Below are 15,587 nucleotides of genomic sequence, written 5' to 3'. Positions count from 1 at the left end.
AAAAAAAACACCCCCAAAAAATTTAAAAAAACCTAACACTAACCCCTGACGATCCACTTACAGTTCCTGAAGTCCGGACATCCATCCTCATCCAGGCGGCGAGAAGTCTTCATCCAGGCGGCGAGGTCTTCATTCATCCAAGCGGCGTCTTCTGTCTTCATCCAGGTGCCATCTTCTATCTTCATCCTGGTGGCGTGGAGCGGGTCCATCCTGAAGACATCCGGCGTGGAGCATTCTCTTCATACGGTCGCTGCAGTATACTAAATCTTCTATCCAAGGGAGCCTTTTCAAAATGTTGTCCCTTGCATTCCTATTGGCTGATTTGATTTTTGAAATTCAAATCAGCCAATAGGCTGAGAGTTACTGAAATCATATTGGCTGTTCGAATCAGCCAATAGGATGAGAGCTACTGAAATTCTATTGGCTATTCAAATCAGCCAATAGAATTTCAGTAGCTCTCATCCTATTGGCTCTCGATGTTGGGGTGCAGGGGGAATAGGGGTTAATAACTTTATTATAGTGGCGGCGATATCGGGAGCGGCAGATTAGGGTTCAATAAATTTATTTTGGTGGTGGCGAAGTCGGGATCGGCAGATTAGGGGTTAATAACTTTATGTAGGTGGCAGCGATGTTGGGGGCAGCAGATTAGGGGTGTTTATATGACGGGTTTATGCTAGGGGGTTTAAACGTAATTTTTTTTCCCCATAGACATCAATGGGGTTGCGTTACAGAGCTTTTCAATCTGCGATTGCAGGTGTTAGATTTTTTTTCTAACACTCTCTCCCCATTGATGTCTATGGGGAAAGCGTGCATGCGCACGTCAAAGCAGCGCTTGTATTTTGTGCGGTATGGAGCTCATCGCCACCATATCGCACGCACTAGGCGGCTTTTCAAAAACTAGGAATGGCAGCACTATGTAGGGTGAAATAACGCAACTTTTGTTGCATTCGTTTCACACCCTCCATAGCGCAAAACTTGTAATCTAGGTGATTGTATTTTGATTTGTATTAGGTGTAATATTAAAGTTTAAACATACACTGGTTCCCTCCTGTGTACCTCATCCTTCATTGTGAAATTTTACATAGCAGTGATCTCTATGGAAGACATCTCACCACTCAAAGGGACAGACCATTTTCTTTGATAATTGCACTAAGATTGTCCCTGTGAGACTTAACATTGTTTTTCATCTTTTTGCTTGCTAACTTTTGATCATCGAGCCCTAAGTGCTATTGCATTGTCTTTTTATTGTTCTTTTGTTGATTATGCAATTCTAATATGTTTAATGGTCCTTAATGAGCGAGTGGGAGAATATTTTAACCTTGACTTAAAGTTCAAAGACTTTTCCTTCTGCAATTGAGTGCCTATTTGTAAATATGTCTTCTATGCCATAAATGTGGCATCTCAATTCAGAAAACACAGAAATTTGATGTTAATAAAATTATAGCAAAATGTAAACAAAAAGTGCTTGACAGATGATGGGCTTAAATGAAAGTTGTAGAATTCCAAGCTAAAAGCTAAATTACAAATTGAAAAAATAAAGTGGTATAAAGCTGTATTACCATTTGGTACATCTCCTTTTCTGTTCTTTTCAAGTTTCGCAAAACAATTCCCTTGAGGTACAGCTTACTCTGAAACTTGCAGGCATACCTATAGATGACTGTACTTTTGAATATGTTTTGAGTTTGTTAATAAAAGCAAATTACTTATACATTTTTTACCTGTTGTAAAAGTATTAGGTTTTATTGGAAAAACAAACAAACTATCTTCTTAGTCACCAGTGTCTTTAAAATTAAAAAAACTATTATGCACAACAAGAAATATTTTCAGATTTTTATTAATGCATCTTAATTTCCTTAAAGTACATTGTTGCCCAATGAAAACATAAATATTTCATTAAGTTATAAACATATGATCACTTTTGGGCTTCTTGCTCCTCTCACAAAGCTTTATTGACTCAATGTGAATGTACAACTAATTACTTTTTTGGTCCCTTGGGCAGCCGTTACACAGTTTTAATCTTCTGCTTGTTCTGAACTTACATCAGAACAAGAGGCACAGTTCCTTTATCTGGCTATCCATCCACTCATTGCTCTAGCTATGCTAATTGCTTAAGTTAACCCTTTCAGTGTACATAGAACTAAGGCTGCAGTTCTTTGAATGGTACCCCTGCGACATTGGGACAACCCCCGTTTCTAAGCATGAGCCTCAAATTGTTCTACCCTTAAAAACATATATTTAAATGTAAGAAGGATTTTTGTATCTTAAATAAAACAGTTTTATACAGTCTAAAATACCTCCAAAGCTGAAATGTTTAATATGCCTGGTAGCAAATTATTGCAAAGTGAACAAACTAGGTTGAACAAAACTGACCCCACTAACAGGTTTTCAGTTTTGACAGCTGCAGATTAATTTTAGAAAATGTTTTCTTCCATATTTGTGCACTCTTATTAAGACGTTCAGGACTTTGTACATGGTTTGAGTATAAACAATTAATATACAGGAACATATCAAAACAACGTCTGTATTTGGTGACAGCCATATAGATTAAATTAACATTTTGGTCAGCATTACCAAACAGGGGTCCACCATTGCAATCCATTAGAATTACCTCAATTAGAATGAGTTAAGCCAACCTAAAAGCAAAAGCAATGTAAGCAAAAATCTGTTTTTAATAGTCTCATATAAACACATAAAAACACATACTCATAAATTAACAAAGTAATAGTGCTGCACAAAAGCACGCCATAAACTAATCTACACTGAGATCTTAGACAAACAATATGTATTATCACTGTGCCCCAGCTGACATTATACAAATCAATGTCTTCTGTCCCTCCCTTTGACTCTTTCCTGTCAGACTCTCTTAAGCTGTGTCAATTTGCCCAGTCATGGCATTTCCCAGGAACACTGCTAATGTTATATACGAGTGATGCTACCTGTTTTGTATCTTCTGCTTCTGACCTACTGGTATTTTGTCTGTTGACCACTGGAGGCTATGGCCTCCAATTGTGTCCTGCTTACTTAGTCCTGTCATTACCCACTTAGGCCCAGATTCAAAGTTAGGTGCAAAAATATTAGTGCTATTAAGCAATAACACTGCTCAAGCTAAATCAATAGCACTCTTATTCTTGCAATCACATTACAAGTTGAAATAAAAATGGTAGCGCTCAAGCAAAAGCCTTGGGCACGCTAACATCTGGAGTTTGTATAGTGTGGCCATGCTAAATACCTCACCTCATAGACTTCTATGAGGCATGCTACAAAACTCAAGTCATGGCTTTTGCTTAAAGGGCCATAATACCCAAATGTTTAAACACTTGAAAGTGATGCAGCTGTAAAAACCTGACTAGAAAATATCACCTGAACATCTCTATGCAAAAAAGAAAGATATTTACCACAAAAGTTCCTCAGTAGCCACCTCCCATTGTAAAGTATTTCTAAGCAGCATATTAGTGTGTCTGTCCTGGGACAGCTTAGGGGATGAGCCTCGTGCACTCTCATATTATTTCCCTATTCAGGTTAAAGGAAGCTTACAATGAAATCTCATGAGAGTTAAGTCAAATCTCATGAGTTCACAGTAAAAGAGTTCATGACCTCAGCACTGCTGATGCTGATTGGCTGCTGTTAATTTCTTCATTTTTTTTTTTTACTTGCAGCTGGGAGCAGCTGAGTATAACTTTTTACACAGAACTTACTCTGCTGAGCTGAGGAGATTGTGAGATAAAATATCTTCCTTTTTTACATAGAGATGCTCAGGTGATATTTTCCTGTCAGCTTTTTACAGTTATACTGCATCAGTTTCAAGTGATTTAGCATATGAGTATTATGTCCCTTTAAGCGCTAACCCCCTGAAGGAGTGCTAAAGCAATGGTGAGCAAATAGATTAAATAGTTTTGTTGTTTACACAATATAACATTTTGGGCCAGACTACAAATGGCCCGCTAAAAGTAAGCAAAGGGGGTTTATCGCGGGTGTTTGTGCGCAAGTAAATTCAATCACTTGAGCACAATTGAAGTTAATGCAAATCAGGATAGAGCATTCTCAGAGCTCAGGTTAACTGTTATGTAAAACAAAAAAAGTGTCACGTAACACATCAAAAATACATAAATAATAATAATAACAGTACAGTTACACTCATAATAACACTCTAATAAAACTTATTAAAATACATTGCACAAAAATGTTATTAGGGCTCAAAGATATGAGTTTTCTGGTCTTAGAAAAAAAAAGGCTAAGGGCTTTAACATTTAGATACTTACATATACATGTCTAAATATGTATGTATGTGTGTGTATGTATATATATATGTGTGTGTGTGAGAGTACATACAGTATGTATTTATGTATTTATATGTGTATATATGTAAGATATATATGCACAGCCTTATGCAGTCAAGTAGATAAAAAAGTATATTTATGCAATATTCATATTTAAGTGGTATACTGTAAATATTTCACATTACAATGGTTTGCATATAGCATAGAATATGTTCTATGTATTCATAAACAGATATTACTATATACATATCTGTATATATCTATGCCTACTGTATATATAATAGTCTGTATATATAAATATAGAATCAAGTGGGCCAGCACTCTCAAATTATCAAAACAGCCACCCAGGGTGCTTCAAATGAAATAAATAGTCAGCAAAAACAGATGCACTCTGCAGGGTTTTGTAATTATCGTCACTTCTTTATTAATAAAAAAGTGATGATATTACAAACCCTGGAGAGTGCATCTGTTTTTTTTTTTTACTATATATACAGTATATATATATATATATATATATATATATATATATATATATATATATATATATAATAAGCACTCACTGGTCTTCAGGCATCAGTGGCAAAAAGGCTTTATTTTGTGTGACGTTTCGGGACCAGATGCTGTCCTGAAACGTCACACAAAATAAAGCATTTTGTGTGCTTATTTCTACGAATTCTAATTTGAACCTTACAGCACCCTGGCTGATATTGCTGGATGATGAAAGTGCATACACGCTACAGGTCTTGTATGTCTGTATAAATATGTATACAGTGTATATATATATGTATAGATACAGCATATACTGTACCAAAATACCATCATATATATAACTAGAAATATGTATGTATGTATGAATAGAACATATTCTTCTATGTGGAGAACATTGGAATATTCATATTTTCATGACGGGTTAGTGCACTTGAAACTATGCAAACAGGTTTGTGTGTGAGTAGGATGTTTTTTTTTCCACATTTTTGCTCCATTAATTTCTATGGGGGAAAAAGGTTATTGTGCGAGCCAAATTATAAGTTCGGCTTTTTATGTTCATCAGGTTAGCGCGCAAGAAAAAAACTGTTTACTTTCAACTTGCAATATGAGTGCAACCCAACGCTTGCAAAAAGCTTACTTCTAGTGCAGTTAAAAATCAAGCGGGAGGTTCTGGGTTAAATTCCAGCTGTATGATGCTGGTGATATTAATAAGCATCTATCCAAAACTTTATCCCTCAACAGGAATCTGGGCTACTTATTCTACCCTGATATGCTTCTTTTCTGCCAGAGGAGCCAATGTTTTGGTCACTTAAACTAGAAGTGTACAGATGAAACTGGGTGTTGTGGGGAGTTTGGACATCAGTCTGTGGACTGCTCTCATGGCTAGAGGTACAATATGTGCAGCATCACTGACAATCTGGCTCAGCAATGCCAAAAGTACCATCAGAAAGTGGTAAACTATGCCCATACTTTGATAGCAGTGACCCAAGGAAACAAATGCCACTAAAGGGTAATACATTTAATGATAATTTGAAAGGAGATGAAAGTTAGGAAAAATATATGCAATGTAAAAAAAGAAAACTGACTTTTGGTCTTTAAGGACTCAGTGTTGGTTCTGCTTTTGCTATTTGTTTGTGGTATGGTTCCAGTTCTAAATAAAATTATAAGATTGGTACTTGTGTTTTTCTATAGTTCTGTTATGGGGATGTTTAGTAGGGAGAAAATTGTGCAAATAAAATGTAAAAGAGGATAGAATTTTAAGAATTTTAAATGTTTAGTATGTAAGTATGTGTTTAAGTCTGAGTATGAAACCTAGTATTGCAAGGTGTATGATGAGTTATGCTGTTGGTGGGTGTTATGAAGGTTTGGATTGTGTGTGATATAATAGGAGGCCTGTGTGTTTTGCATCATCGTGGTTTTATGAAATGCTAGAAAAATATCTAAGAAAGTATCAGTTGGTGAATGTTTCAAAGGATGTGTTGTGTGATAGTAAGAAGTTCTTAAAGAGTCTTGAAGAAAAGATTACATGTAATTGGATTTTTCACAAAGTCTGAGAGTATGAATGAGAAAATGTTGGTAAATAGACAGAAAGATGTATCATGGGTGGCTGTGCATGAGTGTTTGTCTACAAGGGATTAGAAGGTTAGTGAATTCTGAGTGCTGTCCAAGGGAAGGATGCATTTAGATGGAATATGTGGTTCATAATTTATGGAGCTGTTTATATGCAAGGGATTTGTGAAAGGCACTTGGAAGAATGATTATGGGTATGACAGGAATTGGGTTGCTTATATATAAAATTATTTTATTTGACTTGTGTGGTGTAGATAAAGTTCAGTCACAGGCAAAGTGGTTGTTAATTTGATTTAAGTAAGGATCTTTATGGGATGTTCAGAATGAGGTAGTGGGTGTGAATGCTTGATGATCTGTGGAAAGATTACTCTAAAAGTATCTTTGAAAAAAGAATTGGATACAATGGTATAAATATCTTTATATATAGTTCTCTCATGTTTGCAGATTGTGCATAATTATTGACTTTGTGTGTTAAGCACTTGAATATTCTAATTTTATAGTTGCTTGTTTTTATTGCTCTTTTTTTACCTTTTTTTATTTCTCTCTTTTGTCTTTTTGGGTCCGTGTGAAGGTTCATCAACTGAAGGGGTTTTAGGGTTAGTGTTACTCCTTTCTTTAAATTTATATAGTATTTTGTAAAGTTTTGATAATGAAAGTTATTTTAGTTTTGATATTTTTCTTATTGTATTTGTTTTTATGTTACTTTAAATTTAATCTTTTTTCTTAATAAAACAATAAAAATATAGCTATTTAAAAGTGGTTTTGATAAAGCTTCACTTATCCCATACGTTGATTCTGTAGTCAGATACAGGCCTGATATTCAAGACATCGACAGACCATCGGCAAACTGCTTTGTTGGCTTTGTCGCCCTCGCATTCCGAGTGTCTGTCGAGATATCCTAAGAAAAGAGCATGTCCAAGCAATGCCAGCGAGCTACGATGTCTCTCCCATAGAAGTTAATGGGAGTGTGACGTCATCACCCATATTGCCAACATTGACGCTCATCAGCATTTTGCTGTGTCTGGGAGGGGGGGCTATTTGAAATAGGCCTACATGGTGCAGACATTTTCAGGCTAAAAATAGTTTCTGTGTGGGCACACGTCAAATATTGCTGTGGGGACTTACATTTTATAGCTTCTACTCTAACTAGCTGAGGCAATGTAGTCTCAACTTTCCAGAAAAAAAGAGCACTGTGCAATCACGGACTGTGAGTAAAATCCAAAATGTTTATTACAATCTATTTAAAACCATATAGAAATGTCAGCACTTCATAAAAGAAATCAGGTAGATAGACAGATTCACAATGCATACGCGTTTTGTGTGCATGTGTACTTGGTCACTACTTACCTGTGATCCTGTCCATACACCTATTTAAGGCAAAAATTCCCAAAATATTGTTGTTACATATTCCACCTGATTCAGCACTTTAAAAAGAAAGCTACATTGTTATAGTTTTTGACAATAGCTCAATACAAAAAGGAACAGTTTGATTCTCTACATTAAAGTGAAGGTCCATTTTGATGAATTAGTTCCCGGTTTTTAATAAACCTATTAAAAACAAGGGCACTTTAATTAATCAAAATTGACATTTCACTCTTTTCTTCAAAAACTTACCTTTTAATCCTGGCAGCCGCTCCAGCACTTCCTCCACCCGTCACAACTGCTGTCTTCGCGGGTCCAAAATGATGAATCCGGCTTCCTCCAATCACAGCGTTGCATCAGGACAAGATTCCCCCGAGGGGGAAGCTGTGATTGGAGGAAGCCTGATTTGTCATTTCTAATGTCTGCAGAGGCTTCAGATGCCCGGGGGAATCGCTGGAGCGGCATTCAAGATTAAAAGGTAAGTTTTTGAAGAAAACAGTGAAATGTCAATTTTGATGAATTAAAGTGCCCTTGTTTTTAATCGGTTTATTAAACACCGGGCACTAATTAATCAAAATGCACCTTCACTTTAAGCAAATATATGTTCGATCTAATACATCAAATATAACATAAGTCAACTAACACATTGGGCTCCTAACATTCTATGGACTATCTCGGATTTGCCAAACTACACATTTAATAGAAAAGACTCAAAGATAGAGACCAAATAACAAGTTAAGGACTCTCACGTAAGATTATAATGATGAAATTCAGTTATATACAAATCTATGACCTAATTAAGTGTAGAGAAAACTTTTATCTTAGAATAAAAGTGATACTAAAAAGTTTTTTACACAAATAAATCCAAATCTCTCCTCATATTTAAATCTTGAGTATTGCTCATTTGAAGGGTAAACATCCAGAATACCTCTCTCTTGTTGAGTAGCATTTCTCTGTTTACACTTCTCTTCCATTTAGAAATGTGATCTATTCCCTGCAATTGTTTAAAATGCCTGGCTATTGGAGTATCAGAATCCTCATCCTCAATGGATCTTAAATGCTCCAGAAATATTTCTTTTAATTGTCTCTTAGTTTTTCTAGTATATTGCTTCTTGCAAAGTTGGCACATAAGAAGATACACTACATGGGTGGTAGCACAATTTATTTAGAACTTAATGTAATGATCTTGCTGTGTAGCACTAGATTTAAATGTGTCACTCTCTGATACGAAGCCACAAGTTTTGCAGATTGGCCTTCTGCATTTAAAAAGAAAAAAATTCTTTGTAGCCAGCTTTTGTTGGTGCGGGTTTTCAAATTTGAGGGAGACAAATAATTAGCCAGAGTCTTTCCTTTTCTAGATATTAAGTCACAACCTTCCTGAATAATATCCTTAATAATAGGATCAGAGTACAATATTGGCAAAGACTCTTTAATTATGCTGCAATTTTTGTAAACTCAAGACTATAGGTAGTAATAATTTTTGGTCTTTGTCTCTTGCTTTGTCTCATATTCCTTTTATATCTTAAAAGATTCTTCTTGGGGATTTTGTCCACACTACTTTTTGCAGTATTCAGTATTGCATCTGTGTAACCTCAATTTTTTAAGGTTATGGAGCAGCGGTCTTTAGATCACTGCTTCATAACTGCTGTTTCCAGTGAACCTGAAGGCTCGCGCGGAAACAGGGGCATCAAGCTCTATTCGGAGCTTGATAATTCGACCCCATAATATCTAAGTCTAGTTTGATGTCTTTTTTTCCTCAGAGTGTCTATCTCAAAAAAGAGACTGTCCAAAGTGTATACAATATTGTCTTATAGATCAGATGTATCGTCTCTAAAGTCTCTCAAAACATATGACTGCTCCGAGTGTTCATCCATAATCAAGATATATTTTAGTGAAATGTAAAAGAGTACTGACCAATACAGATTGCATACTTGATTGCAAAAATATAATAATGTGATTTGACCCACCTCCTCTTCAGCTGTTAATCATTCCTTGTCCAGTCAAAATGAGTATACGGGGCGACTTATTCCACTCCCATATTGTAGAGAATACTGCTACTTCGATTTTCCTCTCAAGTATTGAGACACCGGCAGCTCCTTAGCAGAAAAGCAAAATATAAATCACAAAAGAGCTCTGCATACAGGAGCGCTCACATTAGACTCTAGCTAATACCTAGAGTAGAATCCTCCAGGACACGGCACAATGAAGCGTGGGCGGAAATAACCTTCCTATTGTCCAGGTGCAAATGCTGCTAATTGTGTAGTTTTGCAAATCCGAGATAGTCCATAGAATGTTAGGAGCTCAATGTGTTAGATGACATGTTATATTTGATGTATCAGAGAGAACATATATTTGCTTAATATAGAGAATCAAACTGTTCCTTTTTGTATTTAACTATTGTCAAACACTATAATAATCTAGCTTTCTTTTTAAAGTGCTGAATCAGGTGAAATATGTAACAACATTATTTTTGGAATATTTCTTAAAATTTTTGCCTTAAATAGTTGTATGGACAGGATCACAGGTAAGCAGTGACCAAGTGGGCATGCGTACTAAATGCGTCTGCATTGTGAATCTGTCCATCAACCTGATTTCTTTTATGAAGTTCTGACCTTTCTATATGGTTTTAAATAGATTGTAATAAACATTTTGGATTTTACTCACAGTCCGTGATTGCACAGTGCACTTTTTTTCTGGAAATTTGTGGTTATTTTTTCGGCGTGTAGAGCAGACACGCCAATTAGCAGCATTTGCACCTGGACAATAGGAAGGTTGTTTCCATCCATGCTTCATTGTGCTGTGTCCTGAAGGATTCTACTCTAGGTATTAGCTAGAGCAGAGCTTTCCAAACTTTTCATGTTGGCACACTTTTTAGACCTACATCATTTCGCGACACAGTAATTCAGTTGTACTAGCAAACAGGAGGATAAACTAACTTATTTTAAGCGATAATGACACATACATAAATTGTATAATAATGAAATGTATTTACAAGTAACAGTATGTATGTGCAAGAATTAAAAAAGGTTTAATAACATCAATAGCTACTTACTATTTTAATGGGCTGTATGAGGTTGATGGGATGAATAAAATTTTTGAATATTTGGTGGAATATTAGATAAAGACACTCGCATTTCATCATCAAGAATTTTTAAGCTTCCACTTCCTATCCATATATCAAGAGCAAGAGTAGCAATGCACTACTGGGAGCTAGCTGCAAAAAAAACACTTTGACTACTGACTTCAGCTCATCGTTTAAGCTGCCACCCTCAGAGCACTGCATGTTCGACTGACTTACTGCTCACGCTGCAAACACACTGCTGTCCCACTCACTGACTACACATGCAGTCACAAGATGATTGAGGAGACTACACATGCAGTCAGGAGCCAATTTTCCCACCAAAGCCGCCAACGGGAATAGTTTCAGTTCCTACTGAGCTGTGCCAATCGGTTAAGATGATCTGTGACCCACTAGGTATCAATCACGTGATATGCGTAGCAGGCAGGCAGAAAGTCAGAAACCAAAATTTTTTTTTTAAAAAATGTTAAATTCAAAACAATTTGTGCTGAAGCAGTGACACACCTACACACTGCTGCCAACACACTAATGTGTCACGACACACAGTTTAGAAAGCACTGAGCTAGAGTCTAACGTGAGCGCTCCTGTATGCAGAGCTCTTTTGTGATTTCTAATGTAGTCAAAACAGCTGATAACTGGTGAGACAAACATGGCTGCTACCCTCCTCGCAACCTGCACTTCACTTCTTCGAACATATCGATCTTGTGTCGATGTGTCTGAATCAAAGTGCAGGTTACTCCCACTAGTATGCCCTGCTAGCACCCCCTGAACACCTATACGTCGTGTAGAATGTAGATTATTTATAGTATTGTAGATGTCTTAAAAAGGATTTAATGGTTGCTTGCTATTATTTTAAATATAAATATATATTTGAAAATATATTTCTATGTTTAAAATAATAAAAAGCATCATTAAATACCTTTAGTCTATAGATATATTCAATGTTTTAAACAATATGCATTGTACATGATCATTCATATAATTTAAACATTGACCCCTAATCTGTCATAACCTAACACTATTTGTAGAAGCTAAGGCCCTACACAAAAATATTCAATATTTAAAATGATGCATTGTTATCTTTACCTCTGTATCTATAGGAATATATATATACAGGTATGTACTGTACGTGTATGTATGTTTATATTTATATACATGAATGTATATTTACAATATAAATAACATTGTCCTGTTTGTGAAGAACATTGGAATGTGGAATATAAGTAACTCCGGTTCGGTTAGTGTGTGATCAGTGTGCAATCAGTGTTAGGTTTTCTCTTCTGCGCTCTCCATTAAGTCTAGGTGGGAGAATAAGTTAAAACGGTTACAATGTTTGAAATCCTTTGGTTAGCGTGCGGCAGGTTTCGCTCACACACAAACTTTTTACTTTCAACTCGTATTACGCGCGCTACCCGATGCGTGCAATAAGTTTACACTAAATTGTGCACCACTTGTAATCTAGCTCTATTTTGTTTATTATTTTCAGATAAATAAGGAGAAATTAGTAATGGTATTTATAGGTATATTGGAGGTTATTTTGTAACTGCACACACACTTTAGGACAGATAGCTCTGGCTATTTACAAACCACATAATCTGAAAAAAAGCACTACTCTAAAGGTATATTTATGACTCCTATATTCCAACATAGATTAAACAGTTGGTTTAATGTTTAATGTGCTACACTGCAGCCAGCACCAGTAGCTCCACAGCAGGAATTTCTACCTGTAGCTTTAAAGTAATTTTATCTAGTACCTTATACACAGGCCAACTGTGTGTGAGTGACCTTTCTGACTGTGTCCTAATAATGCAACTGTTCACTGTTCAACTGCCAACACTGCAGCCAGCAATACTACAGCAGGGTCCTATTGTGCCTGCAACCTACCAACCTCTATTGTAGCTATAATATTTCTTCTGCAACTTAAATTAATACACACACTCAATTGACTAACTGGGAATGACTGACATCTCATGGTAGGTTAGACTGCAAGTGGCGAGCTAACAGATGTTTTCACTTTGCTCAAAGTTAACTTTTAACTCGGTAGGTCAGCGTATTACCAGCTGAAAGTAAAAAGTTTGCGCATGATCAAAACATTATGCGCGCTAATTTCAGCACTTCAGATATTGAGACGCGTTAACTTTTCCTCCCCATAGACATCAATAGAAAGTGCTTCAAAAATAAAACTAACTCGACACTGTGTAAAACCTACAGCACTAAACCCGAAGGTGGTTATGAATATTTTGCATTCTGATGTACTTCAAATAGAATTTTTTTTAAAAATATGTATACAGTATATATATATATATATATATATATATATATATATATATATATATATATATATATATATATATAAAAAAATTATAATAATCTCCCATAAAGGATAAGCACAGTATTACACAGTTATCACAACTGCTAGGGTGCACTTAATAATCATATTCACATTCTCCATCGTAAAAAAGGCACTCACTGGTCTTCATCCAAATATCATATTTATTTCCAAAATTTACAGAGACGTAACGTTTCGGTGTATCATTAACACCTTTGTCAAATGTCAAGAACAAACACAAAACAGAGCGTGTCTCCAAAGAGAGTTTCTTTGGGGACACGCTCTGTTTTGTGTTTGTTCTTGACATTTGACAAAGGTGTTAATGATACACCGAAACATTATGTCTCTGTAAATTTTGGAAATAAATATGATATTTGGATGAAGACCAGTGAGTGCCTTTTCTACGATGGAGAATATAAATGATAATATATATCTATACCTATATATCTATATGAATATATTTGTATGTGTGTGTATATATATATATTTATACAGTATATATCCTATATTATAAAAGGCCAAGTGTTTGTCTGAAGCCGTCATGCGCAGTAGAGACAAACACTTGGCCTTCCTGCACGTGCACCTCCGCTGTTTAAACAGCGCACAGCTGAGAGACATTCGCACGCGCACCCACCCGACCTCGCACGCGCACCTCCACTGTTTAAACAGCGCACAGCTGAGAGACCTTCGCACGCGCACCCACCCGACCTCGCACGCGCACCTCCGCTGTTTAAACAGCAACGCGGGGAGCAGGAGAACTTAACAGCAGCGCGGGGAGCAGGAGAACTTAACAGCAGCCTTAACAGCAGCGCGGGGAGCAGGTACAGGAGGAGAGAGAGAGAGACAGGGGAGAGAGAGAGGGGTGAGAGTGAGAGAGACAGGGGAGAGAGAGACAGGGGAGAGAGAGAGACACAGGGGAGAGAGAGAGACAGGGGAGAGAGAGAGACAGGGGAGAGAGAGAGGGGAGAGAGTGAGAGAGACAGGGGAGAGAGTGAGAGAGACAGGGGAGAGAGTGAGAGAGACAGGGGAGAGAGTGAGAGTGACAGGGGAGAGAGTGAGAGAGACAGGGGAGAGAGTGAGAGAGACAGGGGAGAGAGAGAGAGAAGACAGTAGGGGAGAAAGAGGGGAGAGAGATAGAGAAGAGACAGGGGGAGAAAGAGGGGAGAGAGAGAGAGAGAGAAGAGACAGGGGGGGAGAAAGAGGGGAGAGAGAGAGAGAAGAGACAGGGGGGGAGAAAGAGGGGAGAGAGAAGAGACAGGGGGAAGAAAGAGGGGAGAGAGAGAGAGAGAGAGAGAGAGAATAGACAGGGGGGCGAGAAAGAGGGGAGAGAGAGAGAGAAGAGACAGGGGGGAGAAAGAGGGGAGAGAGAGAGAGAAGAGACAAGGGGGGAGAAAGAGGGGAGAGAGAGAGAGAGACAGGGGAGAGAGAGAGAGACAGGGGAGAGAGAGAGGGGAGAGACAGGGGAGAGAGAGAGAGACAGGGGAGAGAGACAGGGGAGAGAGAGAGGGGAGAGAGAGTGAGAGAGACAGGGGAGAGAGTGAGAGAGACAGGGGAGAGAGTGAGAGAGACAGGCGAGAGAGAGAGAGACAGGGGAGAGAGAGAGAGACAGGGGAGAGAGAGAGACAGGGGAGAGAGAGAGAGACAGGGGAGAGAGAGAGAGACAGGGGAGAAAGAGAGAGACAGGGGAGAGAGAGAGACAGGGGAGAGAGAGAGACAGGGGAGAGAGAGAGACAGGGGAGAGAGAGACAGGGGAGAGAGAGAGACGGGGAGGAGAGAGAGAGACAGAGGAGAGAGAGAGAGACAGGGAGGAGAGAGAGACGGGGAGGAGAGAGAGAGACAGGGGAGAGAGAGTGACAGGGGAGAGAGAGAGACAGGGGAGAGAGAGAGACAGGGGAGAGAGAGAGACAGGGGAGAGAGAGACAGGGGAGAGAGAGAGACAGGGGGAGAGAGAGACAGGGGGGAGAGAGAGACAGGGGGGAGAGAGAGACAGGGGGAGAGAGAGACAGGGGGAGAGAGTACAGGGGGGGAGAGAGTGACAGGGGGGAGAGAGTGACAGGGGGGAGAGAGTGACAGGGGGAGAGAGTGACAGGGGGGGAGAGAGTGAGAGAGACAGGGGGGAGAGAGTGAGAGAGACAGGGGGGAGAGAGTGAGAGAGACGGGGGGAGAGAGTGAGAGAGACAGGGGGGAGAGAGTGAGAGAGAGACAGGGGGGGAGAGAGAGAGAGAGATAGGGGAGAGAGAGAGACAGGGGGGGAGAAAGAGGGGAGAGAGAGAGAGAATATAAAAATAAAAATAAACCACACGGCCCGTGTGAACGGGCTTTAGGACTAGTATAATATATATAGCCAGTAGCCCAGCACTCCAACCAATTATAGATAGTCTATACCCAGGTGCTTTCCTCAAGTGCATAATAAAAATCTTCACATAGAAAGGCACTCACAGAATTTAAAAAATATTCAATATTTATTTCCAAAATTATGATA

This window comes from Bombina bombina, chromosome 6, assembly GCF_027579735.1.
Source record: "Bombina bombina isolate aBomBom1 chromosome 6, aBomBom1.pri, whole genome shotgun sequence".
In the NCBI taxonomy this organism is placed as follows: domain Eukaryota; kingdom Metazoa; phylum Chordata; class Amphibia; order Anura; family Bombinatoridae; genus Bombina; species Bombina bombina.
This window is presented reverse-complemented; position numbering follows the sequence as displayed.